Here is a 14,332-nt window from a genome sequence, read left to right as displayed (position 1 = left end):
ACATAGCAACTCGTCTGTCAGAGGCATCACAATATTCTAGAATGCTCCTTACAATATGTATGTTAGTTAAAATGGTGCGGCCTTTAATACCGCAGGTCTGATGCGGTCCCACAAGGTGTTTTATAGCATTTTGCAAACGTCTAGCCAGGACTTTTGTGTAAATTTTGTAGTCGACATTAGTCAGACTTATTGGCCTATAAGAGGAAACAGACAATAGTTTTACAGGGTCATCGACCTTAGGAATGAGGACAACATGGGTTTTCAAAAAGGATGGCGGTAACGTATTTATGGAATACGCTTCTGTGACTACCTCGTACAAAGCGTCCGCTGCCTCCCTCTTAAATGTTTTATAAAATTCGGCACTGAGACCATCCGGCCCGGGCGTTTTTCCGGCAGTTAATTCGTCTATGGCATCTTCAAGCTCGCGGACGCTGATCGGCGATTCTAAACTTTCTCGAACATTCTCTTCAAGCGTGGGCATAAGCGACAAAAACTCGGTGTCAAAACCGTTATCTCTTGCTGGGCTGTGACCCATCAAATCGTTAAAATATTCAACGAACGCTCGCTCGATCGTTTTCTTATCGCGAGTTATCGTATTTCCGTAGCAAATTTCTTTTATTTCGTTTCGCTGCGCATACTTTTTCGCGTCGCTCAGTGCTCGCTTCGAAGGTCTTTCGCCCAACCATAGCCTCTGGGACCGCGCACGTACAATAGCCCCTCTGTATCTTTCACAGTCGATCACTTCAAGTTGGTTCTTGATATCCCTTATCTCTTGTACAAACTCACCCGGTTTCGCGCTTTCTTCGATCAAAAAGAAATTCAATTGTCGTCGTAGCTCTTTTTCCTTTTTCTGTTTTTGATAGTTAAGGCTGGTGCTCCTTTCAATTGCGTTAATTTTTACCTCTTCTTTGTAAAGTTCCCACCTAGCACCCCACATTGTCCTCTCGTCTTCGAAAAATTTCCTAAATAAATCATCTACGTTAGATTTAAAAACGTCATCCTTCATGAGGCTAATGTTCATTTTCCAAAGCGACCATTCCCATCTTGCCTTTTTTAATTTTTTACCGAGGGTGAACATAACTAACGCATGATCGCTGAAAGAAACAGGTTGAACGGAGTAGTTGTCGCACAGCGGCACAAGACTAAGCGAAACGTAAGCCCTGTCCAGTCGAGCTTGACTAAGGCCCTGAAAGTGCGTGAAATGAACGCTACTTTTGGCGGTGACGTTTGCGACGTCCTCTAACGCATTTTCAGCGACAATGTCATTCAAATAAAGAGCACTTGAGTCGCGAACCCGGGTTGCATTAGCACGATCCTCTGGTGCGCAGACGCAATTGAAATCTCCGAGAAAAATAAGAACTCTTTCACTCCTAAGGAACTCTCTCAATCCCTCAAAAGTTTGTCTACGTTCACGCTCGTTAGTCGGAGCATAAACACAAATAACGCGCCAGTCTATACCTGAAAAAGAAAAATCGCAGAACACAAAACGGCCAGACGCACACGAAGCCATGGCCGTCTCAACGACGCCTAGTGACCGGCGGAAAAACAAACAGCAACCGCCGGAAGTTCCAACAGCGTGTGAGACACAAACATTGAAAAGAGTTCGAAACGGTTGCACCATGCGGTCCGTCTGCTCTAGGCTTTCGATCTTCGTTTCCTGCACGGCCACGATGTCTATCTCGTTCTCAGCTAATAGTCGGTTAAGTTGATATTGCCGGCGTCTCGCCGCAAGCCCACGGACGTTGATCGTGGCGACACGTAAAGGAGCTTCTAACGACACCGCCATTCAGAGGGAGAGGGACCCCATGGTGCTTACCTCGGGCCGTGCGTCCATCTGTTCCGCCAAGCGCGATGTTGGCTACTGCACTTTGCTTGCACAGACTCCGAGGCCTCCGTCAAACTCCGGCGCATGCTATCACGGGGGTGGCTTGGCTGTCTCCTTGTCGTCCACAGTTGCATTCGCATTGACTGTAGACCGCCGCATCCAGAGAGGGTTCGCCTTTGACGGAGGCTCTTCCTGCTCCGAATCCTTGGGGCCTGCGACGTTTTCCTCCCGCGTCCTTTTCGCCGTTTTCTCTGCGTCGTTCATGGGGACGTCGACTGCCGGCTGCCCGTTGACTTCATTGGAGTTGATGCCCTCCACACCGGACGGTGTAGGCGCTTCCGTCGCCACCATACCCTGCTGCCCAGCGTGCTCCGTCTCGCCAGCACTTGGCGACGCATCACTCGTGTTCGTCTCCGCCACGTTCTCGGCCGCGGGGAGAGCGTTCGCTACAGGGCTTCTTTTGTCTGTAGAACCCGCGGCAGCCTCCTCGGCGTCGTCTTCGTCCATTAGGAGCTCGGATTTCTCCAGGCCCCCCACAGGCGCAGCAGCCGCCGCGTACGTTCGGACGCAGTGAGCGCCCTCGTGGCCGAAACGACGGCAGACGTTGCATCGTGGGACGCGACACTCCTTGCGGATGTGCCCCGTCTGCTGGCACCGAAGACAAAGCGGAGCTCTTCCAGGCACGACGACGAGAGCTAGCTCTCCGCCCACCCGCAACTGGTGCGGGATGTCGTCGCAGGTAATGCCCGCCTTCAGCCGAAGTACCGCCGTGCGCGTCATGGTGCCGACGCTCTGGCAGCCGTCGACACGCCACTTTTCTCTGGCCACTTCGATGACCTTGCCGTACGGCGCCAGGGCCTCTCTCACATCACCGTCGGCGACGCTAAAGAGCAGCCAATGAAGTTTGACGCGAACGTCGTGGTGGCTGGGGTCGATAACGATGCATCGGCGACCTTTAACTGTCAGCTCCGGCGTTGCCAGCATTTTCTTTTTGCCTTCGTCGTTCTTAAACGTTACTGCCCACACGTGATTCATCTGGTAAGCCCCGAGGGCCAAGACCTCGGGAAGCAAAGCCAGACGAATCAACGCGTCGCGAAAGTCCTCGACGCGGTACGGCCGCCCCTTCACGTCCGCATGAAGAAAAACGGTGTTCAAGACCACTGACCCTGTTGGCAAAGGAGGCAAGATGACGTTGTAGTCCTGGGTGTTGTCTTCAGCCCTGTTACCGCGGCCGGCGAGGGCCGCTGAAACCGCTCCACGGAAGCTCATGATGCTACGTTCGCTCGCCTCGGCGTTCGAAAATGGAATCGGCTCGGCCACCGATCCCCCCTGGCATTTATTGTACGACACATAAGCAGTGTGATGCCGGCTTTACAAGGAAGAGAGGACGACTGTTTTATTTATTCAACCCTTAAAGGCCCAATGGGCATTACATAAGGGGGGGGGGGGGGGGGGGGGCAAGGAATATAAAATCAAAAATACAGAACACCGCACGAAGCGAAAAAAACAAAAAAAGAACACATCAATTATACATTTGTACACGCTATAAAAATAGCAGGGAAAATCCACACAGAAACAAATGAGGTCAATAATCACCAACATATCGTCTATGTAAGCACTCGACAAACAAACAAAAAAAATAATAATAATATTAAAAGAATAAACGAAATAATAAATATATAATAAAATATAAAAATAAGGTAGCCAACTATGAAAACAATGTAGATATCGCCTCACGGAACAGCCGGTGTCACTAATGTCGACTATGGTGTTGGGAAGGTCGTTCCAATCGCGGATGCCTCGCGGGACAGCGGAGTTAATAAACGCATTAGTTTTACCGGTTAGGTGCTTGAAACTTTTGCTATTAGTGGTTCGATGGGAAGATCTGTTAGGAGGCTCAAGAAAAGGTATATTATTATCGTGATAGTAGAGCTTATGGATGAGGCACAGAAGAGCAATTTTACGGCGGTTTTCGAGTAAAGGGAGAGAACACTGATTTTTTAGAGTAGAAACACTTATGTTATACGAATAACTCGATGTTATAAAACGTGCCGCTCGATTTTGGACGGCTTCGATACGTTTGGTTAAGTAGACTTGATGGGGGTTCCAGATTGGTGAAGCATAATCAAGTTTTGGGCGAACGTAAGTTTCGTAGGCTAGTTTACGGAGTTGAGGATGTGCTGCCTTGAGGTTACGCTTAATGTATCCGAGGGTTCGAGAAGCATTAGCAATTACGTTGTTAACGTGGGTGATTAATGAGAGGTTAGAAGTGAGGTGAACTCCCAGATATTTGTAAGAAGAAGCAACGCTAACAGGCGTGTTACCAAGAAAATAGGGGAATGAGGAAAGGGTTTTTTTGCGAGTAAAATTAAGTAATTTGCATTTTGACGTGTTATGAATTATGAATTATGAATATTGTTATGAATAAAAATTATGAATATTGTCGAGATCTCGCTGAAGGATTAGATGGTCATTTGGATGATTAATTTTTCGGTATAGCACACAGTCATCTGCAAACAAACGTATGTTAGAGGACAGCGAATTAGGAAGGTCGTTAATATAGATAAGAAACAGAAGAGGCCCTAAGACGGTGCCTTGAGGGACTCCCGAAGTTACGTTAGAAATGTCAGATTGAAAATCTCCATTGACAGTAAACTGAGAACGGAGAGAGAGAAAGTTTTGAATCCACGAGAGAGTTAGAGAATCAAGATTGAGCGAGGAGAGTTTAGATATTAAACGACAATCAGGTACGCGATCAAATGCTTTAGAGAAATCAAGAAATACGGCATCGGTTTGAGAGTTAGTGTTCATATTAACATGAAGCTCATGAGTGAATTCGAGCAGTTGCCTATCACACGAGAAGCCTTTTCGGAAACCATACTGATATTTATAAAAGAAATTGTTAGATTCAAGGTGTGATGCAACATGAGAGAATATTATATGTTCCAACAACTCACATACAACACTAGTTAGTGATATGGGACGGTAGTTTTCCGCTGAATGACGATCACCGCTTTTGAAGATCGGAACGACCCTCCCAATTTTCCACTCATGCGGGATGCAGCCGGTGGATAATGACTGTTGGAATAATAGACAGCATATTTCACCTGCAACTTCTCTAGTATTTTTTAATATATTTGAATTAATTGCGTCGACTCCAGCAGAGGTGGAAATTTTAAGTTTATCTATCAAGTCTACAATCCCTGATGGTGTTATCAGGATAGGCTCCATATACCTAAAATTGAGCTCTGGTACGGAAGGTACGTTCAAAATATCCTCGTTCGTAAACGTTGATGAAAAGAAATTATTAAAAACCGAGGGGCATTCGGCATCGGGGATAATATTACCGTCGATGCTTGTCAACTGTATTGAACGGGATGGCTCGTTAGGGGAAATAAGCTTCCAAAACTTTTTTGGGTTGTTCTTTAATATTGTTGGGAGGTCGCAGCTGTAAAATTTGTCTTTAAATAAACGCAAACTATTAATATAAAGTTTGGCCCAGGCGTTATAGTTAGACCAAGCAGTTTCAGAATTATAACTTTTTGCCACCTTAAACAGTCTTTTCTTTTTGTTACTCATTGTGTTCAGAGTTTTATTATACCATGGTTTATTGCTGTTGGTACGAATGCGAACACGTGGAACAAAGGTAGTAGTAAGTTCGAGTAGCTTATTTTTAAAAAGACTCCAGTTGTCACCAACTGTACGACAAGAAAAGCCCATAACATAAGATTCAAAAAACTCCAAAAGACCAGCATTAATCTTATCGAAATCCGCCTTATTGTAATCCAATATAAATTTGGAACCAGTAATATTCCTACTAGGTGCAAGTGATACAGTCATATGAATCAGCTTGTGATCACTAAACCCGTCGATGACACAGACAGACTTAACTATCTCAGGGACTGATGCCAGACAAAGGTCAAGAATATTGTTTACACGTGTCGATTCATTTATCATCTGAACAAGGTTGAAATCAAGAGTTAGATCGACAAACATCTGCGCTTCTTGGGAGGATGAACTTAGAGTAGACCAATCGACGTTGGGAAAATTGAAGTCGCCGAAGAGAAAAATATCGGCGTTGGGAAAATCGGCTTTTAAAACAGATAACACTTTCTGCAGTTCACTACAAAACGTTCCATCGCAATCGGGTGGCCTATAACAAACGCCAAGAAGACACATCGTCACGTTCGAATATACCGAGACCCAAAGATTTTCAAGATGGCTATCTACATGAACACTGTTAGTACGTAGGTCTTTCTTTGTCGCAATTAACACCCCCCCTCCCCTCTTATCTAATCGATCCCGACGATCTTCCTTGTGTCCACCCCTTCAATAACAAATTCGGTTGTTTGGCACTTCAAGACAATGCTTGAAGTGCCGAAGTTGGGATTTTCAGTGCTTTGGACGGCCTTCTGTTGTAGTGGCTGATAGGTCCGACGCTTGTACTACTGGTATGGAATGAAACGCGAATGGCGGAATGTGAGGGTGCAGATCTTACCAACATATGTTCGACCCTCGCTCGGCACAAACGAGCTTTCACGTTATACCGCCGCCGAGGTGTATCTCTATTCAAGGAGCCTTGTACAAGCAACCCGATAAATTTATTCGCCCCCGAAATTGATATGCCTGGCATATCGCTGGTCAACAAAGAGGGTCAACGAGCAATTTCTCACTTTTATGCACGAGTCTACAAATAGCTATGCAAGAAAGCTTGCACATTCCTTCTAAAATAAGTGAGCAGTCTCATTTGGGCAATTGCAGTATTTGAGACTTGTTTCTTCTTTTTGCTCACAGGCTACGGTTGTAAGGAAACTAATTTAGTTTCTCGTCGATGAAGCATTACAGCTTTGCAAGGACAGTGCTTGCCAGCTTCATCACCAGGGCCTCGGCGTGGTTCTGGTGACTCACGTCAATGAAGCCCTACAAGACTGCCTTGCGCGAACTGCCTCAGCTTTCATTCCAGACTTGCGATACAAATGTTTTGCAATAGTATTTCTGAAATACATTTCCTACCTATATTTCGGTATCACAGTACATCTTTTTCATTAGAATCTGATTTTCTGTATTTGCTACGTGTTTGGCACCAATGCAAGTGCAGGCACTACTGCCCGAGCAGTCGCAGATCATATCATCTACCTACTCGGTTTGCTTGACGTGCAAGTGGGTGACAAGGCGGGGACGTGGGCCCCTTCAGTGAGGGCTAGCTTCCAGCATACTGCCAGCTATCCGCAGAAGCTTTGGATGCGTTGAGCGAGGGTCAAACATATTTTAGTGGGACCTACACCTTCGGACTCTGCGTCCTGTCATTACTTTCATGTGTCGAAAGCCATGGCTCCGCCGTTTGCGTTCCATTCCGTGCCGCTAGTACTTTATTCTGCAAATGTGTTACATAAGGCATGTGCACACAAAGATCTCAATCATTTGACCTTTTATCTTTACCATGACACCAGAAGACGGGACATCCACATTATCTGGCACCCTCTGGCATATGTTGTTGTTTTGACAATAGCTCAGCTGGGTGCATATGGTTGATGCCCAAGCACAGTCTTTGCGCTTCCGAAGTTAGCTGCCATGCATGGAATGAAAGGCAAATAAGACAAATTCCCAACACTTTTTCCCATGTAGAAATAAGCTCCAACCTTGCAAATAATTGTAATGAGTTGTAATTATATTCCAAGTTTTGGGACTGATAATTCCAAAAGGAGATAAATTACATTTAATTTGTCAGCCTACTCAATTACAAGTATGAGTACCTAACCCTGCATGGTTGACTCGCCACCGGACTCACACATCTGCGACAGCAGGATGCGGGCTGGTGACTCTGTCTCTCCTGAAACGAGTACAAGAAACATTAATTCATACGCATTACTTGTAATATCAGGTACCAATTATTCTGGGGAATCCCTTAGGCGGAGTGAATTTAGTGAAATAGTCAATGCGCAGTTCCATCAAACTGGAGAGCTACTCGTGCTTTCCGAGCTACCGGTGAGCCTTTGAAAAAGTCCGCCTGGTTCGGGGATAGAAAGCGGGACCTTTTCAGGACTACTGGAGTGCTCTACCAACTGTGTTAACTGAGCATTAAGTGTCGGTAGAGCAAACGGATGTTATCAATGGTTAACCCGCTGTCAGTGTAAATGTGAAGATTCAGAGGAAATCTCCTAGGTGGAGTGGATTTATGAAAATAATCTCTATTCAGAGGGCGCAAGCTCCACCTTATTTCGATGGAACTATACACCGACTATTTTCATTCTTCTACGAAACGACGAAGGTGCCTGGGCATAACACATATTTATGGCAAACTTTCCATGGTGAATCCGGTCCCATTCAACTGGGATGCCCCAGGACAGGGTCATGTGGCTACAAGCCTGAATGTTGTTGGCAAATGGCTGTCTTAAAATCCTGTGCATGTTTCTTTAGAAGTGCAACAGTTGATTATGTTTCCTCCCCCCCTTTCCTTAAGAATTTAAATACATTAAAATCCTGCAATTCAATCGCCGCTCAAGCAAAGTTGAAATCCTTTGTGGCAAGTTTGTAGCGGACAAGCGATAACCATAGAAATGTCTGCCATGCCAAGACGCGTGCCAGTGATGCAACGCTGCGTGACACATGCAGTGGCGCTTTCCAGACACGGATCACAAGACTGGCTGGGATCACAGCGGCAGCAAAATGGATTTTTAGCAGCTCATTTTTTTTATTTTGTTTTGTTTTTAAACCGGCAAACGTCTTTCTGTCACCACAAATTGGTGACCCGGACATGATCCCAGCCGGTCTCACCGTTCGGGCAGGTCTTGTGATCTGTGTCTGGAACGCGCCACTGCGTGTGTCACGCGGCATTGCATCACTGGCACGCGTCTTGGCATGGCAGACATTCCTATGGTTATCGCTTGTCAGCTACAAGGGCTCCTCCCCTGAGGCCGCTGACGTCGGCTGAGGCAGTCGTCACGCCTGCAGGTGAAGTCGTTGACGACTGCCTTAGCCGACAACAATTGTGAAGACCCTAGTCGACGACTGGATATCGCGTTTCGGCGTTCCGTCATCTATATTTACCGATCAAGGCCCACGGTCGAATTGAGGCTGTTTCAGAAGCTCATGGTACTCGTGGGAACATCTCGCATTCGTACCACAGCTAACCATCCCGCTGCTAACGGCCTGGTGGAAAGGTTCCATCGAACATTAAAGGCCGCGCTAAAAGCATGCAACGACCCTAACAACTGGGCCAGACTGCTTCCTATCGTTCTACTAGGCCTGCGAACCACCCTCAAGACAGACATTGGATGCGCTGCCGCAGACCTAGTCTATGGACAGACGCTTTGCCTCCCAGCTGAAATGATTGCCACTTCACTTATCTCTACCGTGCCGGATCCTCTCAGCTATGTCACACAGCTTCGAGAAGTGATGCAAAACCTTCGTGCCACACCAACAAGACACCACGACCGCCACCCGACGTATGTGTGTGACGAGTTAGCCTCAGCCACACATGCTTTTGTACGTCGAGACGCAGCTAGTCAAGAAACCACTCGACCAACCCTACGACGGTCCCTTCAAGGTGCTGGACAGACGAAAGAAGTTCTTTCTGCTAGACTTAAACGGGCGGCGAGAGACACCATCTCCATCGACCGCCTTAAACCTGAAACCTTGAGCCAACAGATGTTTCAAGCGTCCAGCCTCTATATTGGCCCTCCTCTGCCCTAACACTCGGCACCACCTCTAAAACCCGCCCAGTGCCAGAAAAATCCCTCAGTCTCTTGAACAAAACATCTCCCTAGAGACTCCTCTAGGGGGGGGGGGAGCCCTTGTAGCGGACAAGCGATAACCATAGGAATGTCTGCCATGCCAAAACGCGTGGCAGTGATGCAACGCCGTGACACACGCAGTGGCGCGTTCCAGACACGGATCATGAGACCTGCCCGAACGGCGAAACTGGCTGGGGTCACGGCGGCAGCAAAATAGATTTTTAGCAGCTCTTTTTTTTTGTTGTTAATAGTGGTGATAAAGATTTGTTTGTTTTTAAACCGGCAAACGTCTTTCTGTAGCCACAAGTCCATGGCAAACCTTTCGGAAACACTGAAAATATTTTGTCACAAAATTTGGCAAAACTTTCTAGTCGGTGAACCCAAACATCCAGAGATTGTCAAATCATCGCCGAGAATCGAGCACACCAGAAAAACTGATGCCTTACACAGAAGTGGCTACACAACTGTATGCTGCTACAATATCCATTACTATCGAAACTGGAAGTGCTGGCTATCGACCCCATTGTCCCAGAGTTCTGTGTCGCTAACTTTTGCTCTACATGACCCTAGATGTGGTGCCCTGAAATACGCAGCCACCAATGCCCCTTACTGATATTCAGTAAAAGGCATTGGTGACAGCAGTATGTAAAAAGATTTCCAATCTATCAAAAGCATCGGAAGCGGGCAGCAGAGCCACTGCTTTTAACTCCTCTGCTTGACAATTCGTGGGACGCCATGCGCATCAATCTCTTCACATTGGAAGGAAGGACCTACATAGTAATAATGTGGTAATTTCAGCTAGTTTCACTACATAGCAATGATAGACTACTACTCCAGATTCTTTGAGTTGGACCAGGTAAAAGGGATAATGACAAAGGACATCGCTTGTGTCCTGGAACCACTCTTCGCATACTTTGGAGTACCAAGAACAAGCCGCAGAAACGACGGTCCACAGTTTGCTTCCGCAGATTTCAAATAATTTGTACAATGATGGGCAGCAAACCACGTGACTTCAAGCCCGTACTATGCTCAGAGTAACCGCATGGCGAAGCATGCTGTACGGACAGCGAAACAGCTCCTGAAGAAGTCTACATACATAAACCTGGCGCTCTTTTCGTACAGAGCAACACCAGTGGTCGAACGATTCTCACGCAGCGAGCTGCTAATGAGCCATCACCTGAACATGATGGTGGCAGCCACTTCCAAGGTGCTCACACCAGAATGGGACGACAGCAATTTCAGACAGAAGAATGAGACGTATTGAGCACAGATTAAATGCACCTACAATGTTTGTCGCAGGATGTGCAGCCTTGAATGTCTACCTCAAAAAAAGGCAGTGTGCATTCTGACTGGTGCGGCATCCTATGAAACTGACACACAGGCTGCGACTGAACCAAGGTCTTGCATATCAGACATCAACAGGACTGACTCGAAGCACAGGAAAACATGTGCAGCCGGCAGCAATCACAAGAAGTACATGTTTGCATAGACCGATTAGATCTGTAGTCTGTAGCCACAATAGTTTCCCACTTATTCCGAGGAGAGGGGGTGTCATCGGATATACATACTTCTCGCGGATGTCACAGTTGGTGCTTATGGGATGGATATGTAAGCACCATTACCAGGTACTGACATGGTTTCGGTTTCGTAATCGGCGCCGGTAACTTTGGCCGCTGCTGCGCTGGCTGCGTCGCTACGGCATTTGGGGCGCATACAGTGCACATTTTTTTCTTCCGGTCTAGAGTCGCAGTCGCTGTGGTACAGTCATGACGATGTGCGCGATGTTCGGCTGCCGAAGCAGAGGCAAGTCCTCTGCACTGCAGAGTAACACACAGCCATATGTAGGGCTGCACCATTTGCCAAAGGTGACTACGCGACAGTGTAAGCGTACAAAGCTGCTGTCCGAGAAACACCGAAGGCCCCGGCTTCCTCGCATACATCGGAAGGACTTTAAAAACATGGACAATGTCCGTGTCGGCGATCGTCACTTCATTACCGGTAAGAAATACGCTCAACTGTACGTGGATTGCTGGATGCTTCTGTTCACACCCTGTGCGCAATGCCATAGCGGCCGAGGCAGTGTTTGATGTCTGGTAGTGTCACGCTGCAGGGGTTTGCTTTAACCTTTCTCACAGCATTTCTGTAATAGTATAGTGTTTGTAGCACACTTGTGTTGATGGTGTTGCGGCAGCGGCGCCAGGTTTACTCAGCTAAAATGCTGTGAATTCTGATGCGGCAAGTATGGGCGCCTCTCTTCGTTTGCAGAAAACCTTTGGCTCTTCGACTCTCATTAACATGCTTGTTTTATTGTCTGCCAACTCGCCTCGCTCAGCACGACAATACGTTTCGCTGGGCGGCACATCGCTGCCAAGGTCTTCACCCATCGACTCGTCAAATAGTTATGGGCATCCAGGCCCTGAAGGCCTTTATCTGTTGCAGCGACACATAGTTTGTCAACAAAAACAGGTAGGTAATTATGTCCACATGCGTCGTGGCTGGCAGCACGTCCGCATCTGGAGTGCTGTCCGCGCCGACACATAGCGTGTACGGATCGATTCCTCTCCTCTTCAGGCTCGCACTGAGCCCGTGTGGGGCTCACAAGCTCTTCGAAATAGCAAGAACAGAACTCATGGTGAATGACTTTCGTCATCGCGCTGTACGGGTGATACAAATTCCGTAGCGAAGTCGCAATCTAGCAGCGCACATGCGGCAGCGGCAGCGTCCGTGTCTGCTTCACAGTACCTGGCAATGGCGGCCAGCGGGCAGGAGTAAAGGAAGTGGCGTCACGTGAGAACTATGTATAGGAGGACTGGCCATTAAGCGCAGCGCCACGCCGCAGCAAGCAACAGCTGAGGTGCGATAGGCCTAGGAGAATGCGGATATAACAAAATAACTATATAGTGGCCCTAAAGATTGCTTCCTGCCCGTTACCAATTATCCTCAAATAGATTAAGGGCAGACAACATCTCAAGACGTCGGTACACTGTGGTGGTGATTGTTCTCAACTATCGCTTGCCTGAAAGGTAGTATTAGCGGAAAGTTTCTACTGCTTTGTCATCTGATGTCATCTGAAACCTGACTAGGTTCACTGCTGGTGGCGTATATGCCACCAGCAGTGAACCCAGTCAGGTTTCAGATGACATATAGTTTGTGTTGCTATTGCTAATATGCATTTTTTAGTTCAATATATGACAGAAACTATACAAAGGGCATGCAGTCATCCTGTACGAGTTTAATTTCCGCTATCTTAGTAGATGGAAGGGCCCCAAAAGCAAGATTTGTTGTTAAAGCCTTATATATGCACTGACATTTCAGCGGAACGAGATTCAGCTTTGAAATTCAGTATTCGACTATATAGCGTCATGATCAAGACTCACCATTCTCGTCCACCTGGCGATCAGCTGCTGCTGCAAGATGTTTTTCATATGAAGCAGAGGTGGCAAACGTCTCTCATCACGTGCATTGCGTGCACTTGCGCAGCCGCACTCAACCGCGGACTGGCGGCCCGCGTTCCCTCCGTGCCCGTGGTACCCCTAGGACTTGTGGCGGCCTGCCTTGGCAGCACTTTCGGCAGGTGCCTGAATTCTCTGGCCAAATCGGAAATCTCCTGAAGCAAATTTTCTTTTTTCGCGTATTGCTCCTCGGTTCCCGACCTAGGTTTCGAGGAAATCAAAAGAAGAGTAAATGGCTGTTCGATTTTCCTTCCGAGTTCGAAAAAAAAAAAAAAGGAATTATAACTAACTTACGTAGATTCGTGCGGTCTTGACGGCGAAACTGGACTATCAAGAGATCGCATCGATCCCGGACGGCGCGGACGGTAAACGCGTTGCCGGCTGCTTCATTTAGTTTTCTTGTAACCGCGCCCCAGCGCGCCCAGTCAGCAAAGGGATTGATGTCCTGAACTGCACTGAGAAGTAGGAGGTCATCTTCGATAGAAAACCGCCTCCTTGAAGCGGGCAGCGGCGGAGAGAGGCTGTCTACGTCGTCCATCTTGTCCAACTTCAGGCAACTTTATGGTGGCTAGAAGCAACGTCTCGCGCGGTCTCGGCGACTCTCGCGAAGTCTCGTCCTTCGCTATTCCGTGAGCTCGTAGCGAAGCCCTTCGCAACTCCGCAAAAACATGCGCAGTAGCACAATCCTTTCTGAGATAACGGGATAGCGGGAACGGTCTACTACAATTCCCTAATAGCGCACGCTTCAATAGTGCACGCAAAGCACAAAACGTGGTTAGCGTTCGGCGCATGCGCAGTGCCCACAACGCTGTTTTTAGCGTACGCAAAGCTTTAGCGTGCGCTATTCTAAAACTCCCTAATAACTCTACGGGCCAACCAGAAGCCTAAAAGAATTCCCTAGCGGTGGTAGCAAGAAACTGTTTTAATCATAGGTATAACGCGTAAGAGTGAAGCGTAGTAACCCTTCATCATTGAAAATAGGGTTCACGTGGTGTTTCGATCATGATCATGCAGAAAGATGTAAGGAACGAATGTGCCGCTCAACTCTGTTTTGCTCGGACAGAGTGTGACCGCTCGGACGAGATTCCCGGCCCTCGGCGCTTGGCGTACGCATTATGTCGATCGTTCCGCTGGTTCCGCTAGTTGCACTCTTCCACCATGATTTCAGATGACCGTGATTGAAACCTCACGTGCACCATACTTTCAGTCAACGAGTGTCACTCCGACACACTTATTAAGTTTGTTTTTCACGACCGCCACCAGGGTATTATTTCCGGCTTCTGGTTGGCCACATTCGAATTTGTGAAAATGCCCTGGAACAC

The 14,332-nt window shown here is 47.4% G+C and overlaps 1 pseudogene; it reads right to left on the bottom strand.

The window, feature by feature from the left end:
• Positions 1-7,369: 7,369 nt before the first annotated feature.
• LOC115322512 lies at positions 7,370-13,548 on the bottom strand (annotated as a pseudogene).
• Positions 13,549-14,332: the final 784 nt, after the last annotated feature.

This window comes from Ixodes scapularis, unplaced genomic scaffold, assembly GCF_016920785.2.
Source record: "Ixodes scapularis isolate PalLabHiFi unplaced genomic scaffold, ASM1692078v2 PGA_scaffold4__175_contigs__length_147842914, whole genome shotgun sequence".
Lineage (NCBI taxonomy): Eukaryota > Metazoa > Arthropoda > Arachnida > Ixodida > Ixodidae > Ixodes > Ixodes scapularis.
This window is presented reverse-complemented; position numbering and strand designations above follow the sequence as displayed.